This window comes from Siniperca chuatsi, linkage group LG22, assembly GCF_020085105.1.
Source record: "Siniperca chuatsi isolate FFG_IHB_CAS linkage group LG22, ASM2008510v1, whole genome shotgun sequence".
In the NCBI taxonomy this organism is placed as follows: Eukaryota; Metazoa; Chordata; class Actinopteri; order Centrarchiformes; family Sinipercidae; genus Siniperca; species Siniperca chuatsi.
This window is the reverse complement of record NC_058063.1, coordinates 4,975,967-4,990,430: the sequence shown is the minus strand read 5'-3', so window position 1 is coordinate 4,990,430 and position 14,464 is coordinate 4,975,967.

The window sequence follows — 14,464 nt, the reverse complement described above, 5'->3', positions numbered from 1 at the left end:
TGTCTATCTCTGTCTCTTTTCTTTTTCTCTGATCTTGCTAACTGTCATTCTCTCTCCCTGCCTTCTTCCCTCTCTCTCTCTCGCTTCTCTTACTCTCTCCTCACAAGATGTGTCACGGTGTCTAGACTAATTGACAGCACCTCTTGGGCGTGACACAAATAGAGTCTCAATTTACAAGTCAAATATAAGGAGCAGTGTGTAAATGAAAAGAAGTAGGCCAGTCGTCACAACTTCAAAAGGCTGTTTGAAGGTTAAGACTTGGTTTTAAGTTGAATTAGGTTTAGGTTAGGTGAAGAGAGGGGTAACTCCCAACAGGAAGTTGTAATGCACTGGCACTAGTTTATCTTTGTATTGTAAGTTCCCAAATTCAAGTTCTACTACATGGTTTATAAAAAGAATTGGGGCAAACAACAAAATAGCTATTGACTAAAATAACCAAGAAATGGATCAACCGACCACATAATCTAGCAGGCACAGGGGCTCAGGGTTAATTCTTCTGTGCCTGGGAGATTTGAGATACCACCATTAATAAAACATATATATAGATACTTGTGTTCATATTGGTTTAGAGTTAGGGTGGGGGTTAGGCATTTAGTTGTGATGGTTAAGGTTAGGGTAAGGGGCTAGGGAAAGCATTATGTCAACAACGGTCCTCACAAGGATAGAAGTACAAGGTTGTGTTTGTGTGTGTGTGTGTGTGTGGCTGCTCATTGAAGTTTGTCTTTTGAAGTGTGTTTTTGTCTGTATGTATGAATGTAGGTGTGCTTGTGTCAGTGAGAACACGTGGACGTCAATGCTGCTCTATTTTTAGGTGCAAATGCTAGTGAAATACTCGCACTGTAATGCCCTGCATCAATCTGGCTGTCAGCAAATTACACTGTCTGACACACATACAGTACACACTCCCAAAAAGTGTGTGAAAGAGAGAGAGAAGAGCGGGTGAAAGAGGAACAAATGATGGAGAGATGTCAGGGAGGGAGGAGACAAACGTGTACCGAGATTGTTAAATCACTCAGCTTCTGAGAGGGCTTGTGTGTTGATGAGTGTATCTATGTGTGTACCCTTCGGCATCCCTCCCCTACTATTTTTGCCCAGTTGCCATGGCAACCATTCTTATGCGCGTGCGTTTGTTTGGAGAATGTAAAGTTGATGTTGAGGCTTGCAGAAACTGCATTGTCCACACCTCCCCCCCGCCTCAGCTCTGAGCTCTATGGTGAAAGCTAAACCCAACCAACTCGACCCCACCAGTCTTAGATAATCATTAATAGTTTGAGATTATTCATGGCCTCAGTTATGTGGATCAAATTAAGGACACATAGAATGACTAGGTGCTCATTAAGGGCTATTCCAAATAGGGCTCCATTATAGAAATCTCTAATTAAACTGCCATGGCATTGAAGCATCATCCGGCTGACCTTGCCGCCTCCGAAGACACTTCAGCTCTATCACGCAACTAGGATGCACTCATTACCACCCTGCATACTCTCTGGGCTAATGAGTGTGAGGGTGTGTGTGTGTGTGTGTGTGTGTGTGTGTGTGTGTGTAATGTGTGTGTATGTAATGGGTGAAGAGCTTTTTGTACTGCAGACCAGACTTGCCTGGCTGAGAAAGAAGATGTTAATGCACGCTGTGACATCATTATTGCATCTAAAACACATAAACAGTAGCACACACATATATGAAAACTTGAGGTTAGTGTAATGAAATGGAATTGATTTAAGGTTAGGGTGCTTGGGAACACAGTAACCAGGAAGTGGTAGGGCTGAGGCTATACAGTGTTTTCATTTGTCTTCATTTTGTTCTTCTTCAGCCATTCAGAGACCCCACAACAACATTCAAAGAACTGCAGGCCTCACTTGCCTCAGTTAAGGTCAGTGTTCATGACTCCACCATAAGAAAGAGACTGGGCAAAAATGGCCTGCATGACAGAGTTCCAAGACGAAAACCACTGCTGAGCAAAAAGAACATTAAGGCTCATTTTTGCCAGAAAACATCTTGATGATCCCAAGACTTTTGGGAAAATACTCTGTGGACTGACAAGACAAAAGTTGAACTTTTTGGAAGGTGTGTGTCCCATTACATCTGGCGTAAAAGTAACACCGCATTTCAGAAAAAGAACATCATAGCAACAGTAAAATATGGTGGTGGTAGTGTGATGGTCTGGGGCTGTTTTGCTGCTTCAGGACCTGGAAGACTTGCTGTGATAAATGGAACCATGAACCATGAATAAAAACTGCATTTTGTGTTTACTTGTGTTATCTTTGACTAATATTTAAATTTGTTGGATGATCTGAAACATTTAAGTGTGACAAACATGCAAAAAAATAAGAAATCAGAAAGGGGGCAAACACTGATTCACACCACTGTATATTTGTATGTGTACACAGGTAAGTATACATGCTGTTGTAAGTGAGTGCATGATTTTAAAGATCCATTAATCAGTATTTCATGTATTAACAATTATTCAAATGACTATGTGCTATGCAGATATCCCACAGATAATTATCACATAACTATGCAACTCTACAGAGCTTTTTAGTCCAGAATTATGTTTTTGTGGCCATAAACCAAGGATGGGAGACATAGCTATATGGATATTTATATAGATATATAAAGATTGTCAGTGGTGGATGGCAAGCATCAGCAGGGCGGAGAGTGGTGGAATGTAATACATTCACGCAAGTACTGTACTAAAGTAAAATTATGAAGTACTTCATTTTATGCTATTTTATATATTCTTCACATTCTGTTTTATTATTATTATTATTATTATTATTATTGTAATCTGCAATTGCTTCATATTTATTATATTCTGCTAATTACTACGTATATATCGCTAAGTGTACACAATACCAATACAATGAAAAGGGACAAAATCTTAGACTTCCAATTACAAAATTGGAACTGATAATATTTTAGATTTATTTATCTGAATGTCAGATTCCAGCTCTTTACATTTTGTGGTAAAATCCCACATTATTATTTTAGTTCCAAGTCTTTGGGGGAAAAGCATTCTGGGTAGGGTTATATCATTTGAAATTTTTGATACTAATTCCAACACGATATCTGCATTTTGGTACTGCTACAAAAATAATAGGCTACTGTTTTCCGACAACTTACTCTGAGAAGTAAACAAGATAACAAAGAAGATAACAAATCTGACCACAGTTTTCAGTACTCTGCTATGGGCTTTGATTAGGGGTTTGATTACAATAATAAAATTTGACAATGTATTCTAAAAATGCCCCTTAACACTGTTAGGAGAAATCATTTATTAATAAAAGAAGCATTTTATTATATGATAACATGTTTAATGTTCAGATCCTATTGCAACATACCTTTAAAAAGCTACACCACGATTATATACAGCATATGGATTTCTGTTAATTGCATTTCTCCTGGGACCTCATTTACTCAAACATTTGATTATCACCTCCAGATGTAAACATGCAAGATTCACATGCTAAAAAATAAGGAGTGAAAGCTGCTTCATTAAAATCTGCCTGGATTTCATCATCAACAGCTCTCAAATTTTGAGTTACTCCAGAAAATATGTAATTGTCATACTCCTCCACCTGCTGCAAAGCTATCCTCAACATGATGGAGTACACTTATTAGAGCTATTAACAGCACAAACACAATTAAACTAACTGGAATCAAAATTACTTTTGCTTTTTAATCACTGTTTCACAATACCCATTGTTGGATGCTAATAATATCTCTCACATAGTGACATACCACAGATCTGAGCTTTATTAGTGATTAATTGTCTAACAAGTACAATATCACCAGTCTGCTGTCACATTACAGTCATTAGTTACAGTCTCAAAGAGCTGAATGATGAAACAATGATTGTAAACAATAAATACATCCTCAGTGAGAGGTAAAAACTCCTATAAAATCTTCATTAAAGAAATGGAAAACCCCCGAAAGGATGAGCAGGCTGCAATTGATGCAAAGCTTTGGCAATCAAATATTAAATATTGATAACATAAAATGCACAGAATAAATGCAAAAGCATGCTTATTCTGGGGGGAATGGTCCAGATCTGTCAGGGCATCAACACAAACCCTGTTACCACTATTGTCAATGTATTGGTCACTAAAAGTAACACAAACCCTGTTACCATCATTATCAATGTATTCATCAAGAAAATCCCAAAAAAAATCACACCAGGTGCAGGAAAGGCTGCAAAGGATGGGGCACTGCCCAGCAACATGAGAACACACAGCTATCCACCTACAGAAATTCTAAATTCCCAAGGTGAAGGTGGTTTGAAGGACTGTGCTAGTTGGAGTGGAGAGGCGTAGACAGGTTAGTCTTCATCACCAGGGGGGCTGTGGCTTAGAGGTAGAGTGGGTCATCCACTAATCGGAAGATCGGCAGTTTGATCCCGGCTTACCCCAACCCGCATGTCAAAGTGTCCTTGGGCAAGAAACTGCCTTCGGTGTGTGAGTGTGTGTGAATGATTAGTTTCTTTGTTCTGGTGACATGCAAAAAGAAACTACACTACATGTCATTCACACACTGATGGCATGTTAAAGTGTGAATGGTCGGAAGACTAGAAAGGCGCTATACAAGTATAGTCCATTTACCATTACTGTCATTATCATTAAGTTTCCATCCGAATGTAGAGCAAATTTTAACAGAATTTCCAGAACATCTGCAAAAGAAAATGGGAATTCATGTCTGTTTCCATTCACTACTGTTATGCTGTTAACAGCAATTGCCTTAAATGGACAAAAACCATGTGGAAAACATGATAGAAATATGGAATTTATGTTTGCTTCATATATAAATTTGAGGAATATTACAGTCTCCTCATCCTCACACAGATCTAATCTTTTCAGCTTACGCTATTTTTCATTTCTCCAGTGGAGCGAAAGCTTCAGTGGACGTTTAAGTCACATGCTTCATGTACGTCATGATTTATTCACTAAGTCTGTTGCCATTGTACTTTGACGCATGTTTTGCTTGAATGATTAATCGGTTAAAAATGTTTATGTTTTCTGCCATGACTCTGGGTCACTGATGGAATCCACTGTACCACATCCACATCCAAGCTGACTAAACCTGCCATCCTCCACAAAAGAGTGAGCTACAAAGTAGGGATGAGCATTATGATATTACATACAATAGAAACGTGTTTACCGTCAGAGATTTTAACCATACCATTTACAACAAGGTACCTATTCCTGCAATATCCATGGTTGTATTTGGCCATTGAGGGTAGTGTTGCAAATCAGTGAGCACCTTTCAAGCATGAAGGAGATGACAGAGATGAAGGAGATGAGACTTAATACTCAAAGATCAATCTTTGGTGGAGTATTCCTTTAAAACAGGTTAGCTGTTCTGCACTCCAAAGCCCTAAAGTTAAATTACTTGGCCTATGTGATGAATTTGTACCACCAGTGACAAATTGTGAATTTGTGTCTTGGTTGCAATTTATTTTTTAAGTTTTAGTTTTTAAGTCACTGTATGGAATACTGGCCTTAAAATAGCTTTTAAGAACTAGAAGTGCTTGTACTGCTACTAGCAGGCTTGCCAAATGCAAGCTGGGAAAGGATCCAGTTACCTGAAACAGTGAGTTGGGTAAGCAGGTGTAGAAAATGGATGAATGATACTAGTAGAAGTAGTAAAACCAACACTCCTGTGATTAATATTTAAAGTACAAGTTACGTAAGTGAGAGAACAGTATTTGCTGTAGAAGGTTATTTTATTTGTATGCATTCCTGAATGTGCATGACCGAAGAATAGACTAAGCTATTCTATTGTAAACTTGAAGCTTGAAAAGTTAAACTTGTGAAAAAGTGAACATAAAAAGAGAGGACAAGAATGAGAAGGAGAAGGTACTGTAGAGGAAGGTAAAGGACACCAGCACAGAGGTGGGTCAACTCATGAGGTCTATATACAGCCAACAACTCAACCAATTTATTATCTCCTAAGCGGGATGAATGGACTTACCGGATTTCATTTGGATAAGAAATGAGGCACAGCAAAGAAAACCGATCCATCATCATTTCCCCGTGCTCAGGACAGGCTATGAATGGCTCATAAGAACACCATTTATTAAAGCTTACGCTGTACTGTATAACCCTGGTTCCTCTTAAAATGTTCAATTGCACCACTGCTGGTCATGAATCACAACATGGACTCTCAAATCCCCAGGGACAGAGTCTCAGGGAGAAAAATGAACTGCACCATCAGCCTTCTGCAGCAGTACAGCCTAGTGGTGGTGATGATATCATCATATTCTTCATTTTGAGACTTAGTTTTGTTTTTGTTTTTTTGGTATTGAAAAAAATCTCATTCACCATATTTCATTCTTGTTGTCTTCATTTTTTTCTACCACCATCTGTCCTTTCTGCTCTTTAATTTCATGACAGATCAATGTTTTTATTTAACTCCATCTGCTTTTTAACGCTGAAGCAATATCTGCTTTTAATTAAAGCCCAACCGATACATTAGCATCGGATGATTTATTCTTATCACAGATATCGTAGCAAGAGTGTTGCAGTACAGAAATGCCAAAAATATGTTTGAGGTGAAGATTCTAAGCTGGTTCTTGACCTTGGAAATAGCAGTTGACAAAACAGTCTCACTTCAAGATCCATCCTGAAAAGATTAGTTGATAATTAGTCAATGGACATAATATTAACTGACAATAATTCTGATTATCATTTGTCATTTGTTAAGAAAATAAATGTGAGACCCTCCATTCCAAGAGCTAAGCCCAGAAAAGAGTCCCCTATGTCAGGTGGTGCTGAGACTAACTGCCCTGCCCCCCCTCATACACCAGTCTCACAACAACACTGCTTTCCAAACACCAATCAGAGTAAACCAAATTATAACACAATGTAAGGAAACCTATTTGGAAAGAAGAAACTAAAAGCCAAAGTAGATCAGACTGTTAGCTGGCCTTGAAAAGAGATTGAATTGGCAGAATATCTCTCTGCTGTCAGAGATAGAAAGCAGACAGATCCTAACCAGCTGCAGGCTCAGTGACCACAAACTGGCAATCGAAAAAAGAAGACACAAAAAATCCTGGCAACCAAAAGAAAACAGAATATGTGGTCACTGTTCGACAGGTGAGGCTGAGACAGAGATGCACTTCTTCCTACAATGTACAACATTCAATGAAATAAGGAATATTTACTTTAACAAGTTCAACTCTGTAATCTCAGATTTCAAAGAACTTAATGGCCAATCAAAATTAAAAATACTCCTAGGAGAAGGAGACAGGGCAGATCTTGCTGCCCAATATGTATCAACATGCCACAGCCTGAGGGACAGTGAATGACATACACACACACATTCATAAAAATAAATGCTGCAATGTTTGTGTAGTTTTCATTTATCTGTATTTTTAACCGCAAGTCTACATTGTTATTATTATTATTGTCTTACCTATCTGTATATATTTTAATTGCACATGTCTTCTGTTTATGCATGTTTTTATTTCATTTCACACATGCAGGCAATGTTAACGTCTGTTTCCCATGCCAATAAAGCAATGAATAGAAGAGAGAGAGAGAGAGAGAAACATAAAGCAAATTCCATATAGAATTTTAAAATAATAATAATTATGTAATGGTAGTGGTAATATTAATTAAATAATAATAATAATAATATGATAGGAATAATAATGATAATAAGAGTAATAATAATAATAAGACTAATAATAATAATAAGCACAAAACTACGGGAGAGAGAAGATGTCGAGTTAGTAATATGCATTAATGGGATAAGAATGCATACAGATGGAGAGGGAGAGGGAGAGAGAGAAGCTCAGTGCATCATGGGAAGTCTCCCGGCAGTCTAGGCCTATGGCAGCATAGCTAAGGGATGGTTCAGGACTCACCTGAGCCAGCCCTAACTATAAGCTTTATCAAAGAGGAAAGTCTGAAGCTAATATTAAATGTGGAGATGGTGTCTGCCTCCCAAACCCAAACTGGGACCTGATTCCACAGGAGAGGAGCTTGATAGCTGAAGGCTCTGGCTCCCATTCTACATTCTACCACAAGTAACCCTGCATTCTGGGAGCGCAGTGTTCTAGTGGGGTAGTAAGGTATTATGAGCTCTTGAGATACGATGGTGCCTGACCATTAATTAAGAGCTTAATCAAATCAATTTATTGACACAATAAGCAGCAGATTAATCATTAATGAAAATAATCATTAATTGCAGCCCTAGTCACAATTTTTTAAGAACCAAACTTATCCTGTTTCTTTATGTTACATTTTATGTTGAAAACAAATATCGGCCAGCGTATCGTTATCAGATTGTTTTTTCTTCTCATGTTCCAATTAAAATTTCATGTTTCATCACAGTTCCTCTGCTAATTTTGTACTCTATGTGGAGATGTGCTGAAGATCGAACCACCTGCTTAATATCAAGTACAGATGTTGTGTTTTCTCTGAGTGTACTAGTCATCTGATCATTCTGGGCTGACATCCATGATTAGAAAACTTCTGTCTGTGTAAGTGACTCATCATATCTTAGTAAGATAAAAAGTAAGGCAATACATAGTGACAGCTTGAATTGTCGTTATTGATTACAGCAGACAACTTATGAGTTGTTAGCATACCTTGTCTTGGTGATTGTGCTGTTGCTGCAGTTGTTGAATTGACTGAAGGCAATACAGAGTAGAAAAATGCATTACAAGTTAAACTCACATCCATTAGTAAATTTATCTAAAGATCTGATCATCTGAAATGGATCCACAATACAGTAATCAGGCCAAACCTTGTGTCCAGTTTGGTTGAGTCATTTTTATCTGTCATCCCATAGAGTAACATCAGAGCTACTTGTGCCTTTCACAGCCAGCAGCCTGCGGTAGAGTGTAGCTGCTGACATACAGTACAGTATCCAATGAGATTTAGCCCCCCACTGCTGAGGACTTCTCGAGCTAAATTATTAGCAAATAACTGCTGTCTCGGCCCATTTTTGTCACAACAATGAAGCATGTAATTGTTCTGTACACATGCACGAAGGCCAACCGCAATATTTACCCTGCAAATACTTCTCCCTCTCAAGTTTTTCATGCACGCAGGCACATTTATTCAGGGCTCTCTTATCGAGTGCCACAAAACAGGCAGGTTTTGTGGCAGCATTGTGCTGTGTAATTGTTTGTGCACTGCTGGCATGCACTTGACAGTCCTATTTCAGACATGCTCCTGTTGAAGCTGGTTAGTTGTGAAATCAAGCGTGAGGACTGATGATTTTTTTTTTTTATGTAACCACATAGGCTTGTCAAAGGCAACCAAGAACAGTGGCCAATTTGGCATGGAGACAGGTGAAGCATGTTGAGACAAATTGCAAAATGATTTTTTGATCAGTAAGAGGCTACTGCAGCAAATATCACCGCCTCAGAATGTCTGAAGTAAGCCTTTCTAATAAGTGTGTGTGTTTTTGCAAAGCCCCTAACATTTGTGGGAATTACTGGGACTCAAAATGACTTTTTCATGCTTCCTTTCTTCTCGCCGTAATACTCACTCTGTTATGATAAGGAGTGAAAACTGAAGACTGTGTAATATTTTAATTCTGCATACATTTTCATAAAGACCTTTTGTCTGTAATTTCCATGATCTCAATCTGTCAATCAGCCCTCCTCAGTTACGTGTGCAGCTCTCTGCAGTGGGAGGACCCACTCTCCCTAAAAACATCATTAGTCAGCCGTGCTGTGCAAAGCTATTTCTGACAACAGCTCATCAAAGGGGCTCCAGATGAGTGAGGAAAAGGAAACACATGCTCAACCTCTGACCCCATGCACTGTTGATATACAGTTCCCAGCCGGTGTGAGATGGGAAACCACAGCGGCAAAATGGCAGCCAACAGTGATTATTAATAGAATAGAGTAGTGCACAAAGTCTCATGCAGTAACTGTCCCCAGGAGGTGGCTGTGCACTTACACATTGCCCTCTGGTGGTTACATCTGATTCTGCACCAACATAACTGCATATCCTCCTCAGCCTGATAAATGCATGTAGGGAAATATTTATCTTTTTAGAATCAGGGCATAGCTAAATGTGTTTTGTTTTAGTGATATTTCCACTTTTAGTGTGACACAGATTTATACAGTACAGCAGACAACAAACACATTACTATTAGATATTACACTATTAATGTTTGGTAAATTTGGTCTTTCCTGAGTTTCGGTATTATTACTGAAAAATGAGCTCTGTTATCATTTGCTTGAGATGTCTTGGTTTTCCATTATTACAGCACTGGGGACATCTTTGTTCCAATGTCAATTTGCTGTAAGCCAGTCTTATCAGACTACTGGCATTTTTCCTGCTCTGGTTCACTCGTTACCCTCAAAAGGACTTTGCGTAATTTGGCTTTGTGAGCACATATCACACATCAGATTGGCACATAACAGATTTAAAGCCTGTGTTCTATTTTCTAATAGAGGGGCAGGAAATAGCTAAGACGTTATGGATGAAGTTCATTTAGAAATAGTGTAGGTCTTGTGCACACTGCTGCTGCAGTTTTTCAAAATTTAGATCAGACGCAGGGCCACCATGGTTGTGAATGTCTTACTTTTCAAATTTCAGTTTGCTCTTAGACTGTTTACAACGGATTTGGTGCGATACATATGAGAAATATATTTTTTGGCATATTTAGGAGGTGATAGCATGTTGGATGCCGCTGACAGCCCACAATTGTATTATATTAAAAATATTTACAGTATATTATAATATTATATTTTTTTCAAAAAAGCTAATGCAAATACAGACACAAATACGCAAAATGACAAAGTGCAGTGAAAAACATGCTTTTAATGCTCTTGCCGAAATGGCTCGTTTGACCCACTCAGCGAAACTGTTTTTTTTAGCCTAATTAGAACCTTTTCATATGGGTTTATATTTAACATGTGCTTGCTGATTTAATTAACACCACCTACATTTGTGAGAATGAGTTTGTAACCTCCTGAGAATTACCTGCATTTCCGCAGAAAATGCTTTTCTGAGGCTTTATTGAAGAAATTGTCCTAGCACAGACATCCTTGGGTTGAAAAACACGTGAAACTTTATATATAAGAACAAGTATGAAAGGACTGTTTGAGTTCACTGACAATTTAGGGATGTCTTGCAGTAAGGGCTCATTTCTGGTCATGCCACAGCACTGGAGGTTCCAGGATCTTTTGACCGCAGAAGTTATGGAGTCGCTAGATGGAGAAACTTATACATCAACACCAACATTTTACTAGAATGTACTTCAGCAACAACACCTACTGAAGATCTGAGTAAATAAAGATGTGTAAGTGTTTTTGGTGTCACTTTGCCAATAATTCAAATGTTGGAATATGAAACAGGATGACTTGACCACACTCACCATTAAACTCCCATTAAAACAGTAAATTAACTAAATTTTTCATTTACACTCACACCACCTTTCAACAGCTATTGTATCAGTGGAATTAATAACGAGTCAAGAGCTGAAACGATTAGTCCATGAATCAATTAGTCAATCGACAGAAAAATAATGGGCAACTTTTTTGTGTGTGTGTGTGTGTGTGTGTGTGTGTGTGTGCAAAGTTGCAGCCGGATAGCTAAACAATGAGCTGAAACTCACTCTAAAGCACCGTGAAGCTGAGGGGAGCTGCAGATTCAGGTGATAATTCTCTGTAGGTTCATCACTACAAGCGACTCCTTTCATATTGTCACATTTTTTTCACATTGTCATTTCATTGTTATTATAAAAATATTGATTATAATCACTTTAACAAAACTTCAATAAATGCTTCCTCTCAAAAGATTATACAAAAACAATAAGGTCTCTAAGAGCACCTATACACACACACACACACACACACACACACACACACACACACACCTTAAATATCTTAAACTTGTCATTTAAACATTAAGCACTCAGCAACTGATCACCAACATTTGATAATTGATCAATTGTTTTTTAGTAAAAAACCAAAAACATTCACTGGTTCCAGCTCTACTGTTAAGATTGGGATTTTGACTGTTGGTCAGTCAAAACAAGCCATCTGAAGACCAGGGGCTCTGAGAAATTCTGATGGCCATTTTTCACTATTTTCTCACATTTTAGAAGCAAGCAATTGATCAACAGATCAATCGACAATGAAAATAGTTAGTTGCAGCCCTAAACATGTAATAGCAAGAGATAGGAAGCATTGCATAATGCAGCAATGTTCATTAAATTAAAAAAAAACTTTTACACATAACTATGGATTAAATGGTAAATCGACTGTATTTGTATAGCACCTTTCTAGTCTTCTGACCACTCACAGCACTTCACAATTAGTGAAGAACATACTGTACACACACTTGTACAGAAACACATATTCCTGAGTTCACCTCATATTTGCAGTGTCCCTCTCTGAGTTAAATATTTGGTGCCATTACACACAGATCAAGTACACAGACCAAAAAACACATCATGTCTAAAGAAAAACACATACCATTAGATGGCTACAATTTTACATAGGCAAAGTTTAACTCATAAGCACCTTTTAGGCCTTTAATTTACTTCAGTGCAGAATTTAATCAGTAAAATATAAATCACTACTTAATGCACACCATTGAATCGTCTCCCATACTGGCTACAAGGGACATGTGAAGTAGCAACCAGATGTGACCCGATGTGGTTTAACTTTGTTTACGGTGCAGTTTTCTGCAACAATGACCCTGTAAGAAAGTGAAACTGTTAAATGAAGGCCAAATAAATGTATTGTCCTCTTCAGTGGTTTGTCTATTATAAAGGCTATGTCCGATATAATATGGCATTCGTCTAATTACAGCATTTGTTGTCTAATTAAGCTATCATAGGCTCATGTTTCCTATAGAGCAGGTCTAGACCGTACTCTTTATATTTTATTTACAGAGACCCAACAAATCCCACCATGGGCAAGCACTTGGTGACAGTGGCAAGAAAAACTTCCTTTTAACAGGCAGAAACCTTGGGCAGAACCAGACTCAATGGTGGGCGGCCATCCGCTGCTGCCATGCTAGGTTTTGAGAGAGGGGGGGGGGGTGTTTGAAAGGGGTGGCATAATACAAATTCCACCTAGAATTTTAAAATAGTAATAATGTAATGGTAGTGGTAATATTAATATTAATAAAGTAATGATAAGAGGAATGATAGTCATAGGAATAATAATGACAATAATAGTAACAAAGCCAATAACAACAACTGTAATAGCAGTTGTCAAGCAGGAACACAGGGGCAGCTGGTGGGCCACAACCACAGATCCAGACTCTGCACCTCCTGTAAGCCTCAGGAGAGAGGAGAGATGAGAAAGCACAAAACTACGGGTGAGAGAAGATGTTGAGTTAGTAACATGCAGTAATGGGATAAAAATGCATCCAGATGGAGAGGGAGAGGAGGAGAGAGGAAAGAGGTGCATCAGCAAAAAAACCGTGGGTAACGAAGGACATCAAAGACATCCTGAATGCCAAGAGGAGGGCCTTTACTGATGGTAATAGGGAGGAGGTGAGGGCAATCCAGGCTGACCTGAAGATAAAGATCAGGGAGGCCAAGGAGAAGTACAGGAGGAAGCTGGAGTGGAAACACCAGCAGAACAACATGAGAGAGGAATGGAGCGGCATGAAGAGCATCACTGGCCTCAGACCGACTGGCAGCAGAGGAGTTGAAGGCAGCTTGGACAGGGCCAACAAACTTAATCTGTTCTTTAACAGATTCGACACACCGGCTCCTGCTCATCCCCCCTCTAACTCAGCTGCTGTCGGCCATCAGACTCCTCTGAGTCCACTGCTCCCCCCTCCTCCATCTTCCTGGGAGAGTCCTACTCCCCCATCAACTGGATCTCAGGCTAACGGCCCTCTCAAGACTGAAGACTCGCCACTTCCCCCACCTGTAACCTCTGCTGTGTGCCTGACTGCTGACCAGGTGAGAGGACAGCTGATGAAACTCAAACAAGGCTGCAGGCCCCGATGGCGTTTGCCCCGGGGTGCTAAAAGCCTGTGCCCCCCAGCTATGTGGAGTCCTTCACCATGTCTTCAACCTGAGCCTGAGTCTTCAAAGGGTCCCTGTTCTGTGGAAGACATCTTGCCTCGTTCCTGTACCAAAGACGCCGCATCCCAGTGGCTCCAAGAACTACAGACCGGTGGCACTGACTTCCCACATAATGAAGACCTGGAGAGACTGGTGTTGGAACAGCTCCAGCCCATGGTCAGACCCCTCCTGGACCCTCTTCAGTTCGCCTATCAGCCCCGACTGGGAGTTGTGGATGCCATCATCTTCCTGCTGAACCGCATCTACACCTACCTGGACAAGCAGGCAAGCATGGTGAGGATCCTGTTTTTTGACTTCTCCAGTGCTTTCAACACCATCCGGCCAGCCCTGCTGGGTGAGAAGCTGGCAGCGATGCAGATGGATACCCCCTCGTGTCCTGGATTGTTGACTACCTGACTGGCAGACCACAGCATGTGCGTCTGCAGCACTGTGTGTCAGACAGCATGGTCAG